The following is a 407-nucleotide window of genomic DNA, read 5'->3' as shown; positions in this document are numbered from 1 at the left end:
TGCGCATCGGAAAATTTAAACCTATGAGAAATACGGGTGCACGTGTGGAGTCTCCAGGACGGAATTTCCAGTTTCTCAACCTGGCGTCCCCGGAAAAGAAAAGAGTGCGGGCCCACGTGGCGTGGCGGGGTGCGCGGCTGCCCCACCCCGGGCGCGGGCGCTGACGTCCCGCCCCTGGACGTGGGCTTGGGCGTGCGCCGGAATAAACGCTTGAACCTCGCTGAACTGTGAGCCAGGGACGCGGGTGCCTGGAGCGGACGAGGGCGGCTTCTCGGAGGGCAGCCAGGACAGTGTATCCCGGGTGAGTCGCCAGGGTCGCCAGGTACGGGGGCTGGCTCCGGGAGGAGGTGGCGCCGGCCGGGGTGGAGCGAGGCCGCCGGGCGGCGGATGTCCACTGCTGTACCGTA

General features: G+C 67.6%; 1 protein-coding gene across 1 annotated transcript in view; it reads left to right on the top strand.

Annotated features, from left to right (window-relative positions):
- Positions 1-247: 247 nt before the first annotated feature.
- LOC103610706 (epidermal retinol dehydrogenase 2-like) overlaps positions 248-407 on the top strand; it is an 18,772-nt gene continuing 18,612 nt past the window's right edge. The window contains exon 1 of the mRNA XM_008594814.1: positions 248-301. The gene's annotated coding sequence lies outside the window, so the exon portion shown is untranslated. The remainder of the gene's footprint in view (positions 302-407) is intronic.

This window comes from Galeopterus variegatus, unplaced genomic scaffold, assembly GCF_000696425.1.
Source record: "Galeopterus variegatus unplaced genomic scaffold, G_variegatus-3.0.2 Scaffold11635, whole genome shotgun sequence".
In the NCBI taxonomy this organism is placed as follows: domain Eukaryota; kingdom Metazoa; phylum Chordata; class Mammalia; order Dermoptera; family Cynocephalidae; genus Galeopterus; species Galeopterus variegatus.
Note: the sequence above shows the minus strand (reverse complement) of the source record. Positions and strands in the feature narration are given on the sequence as shown.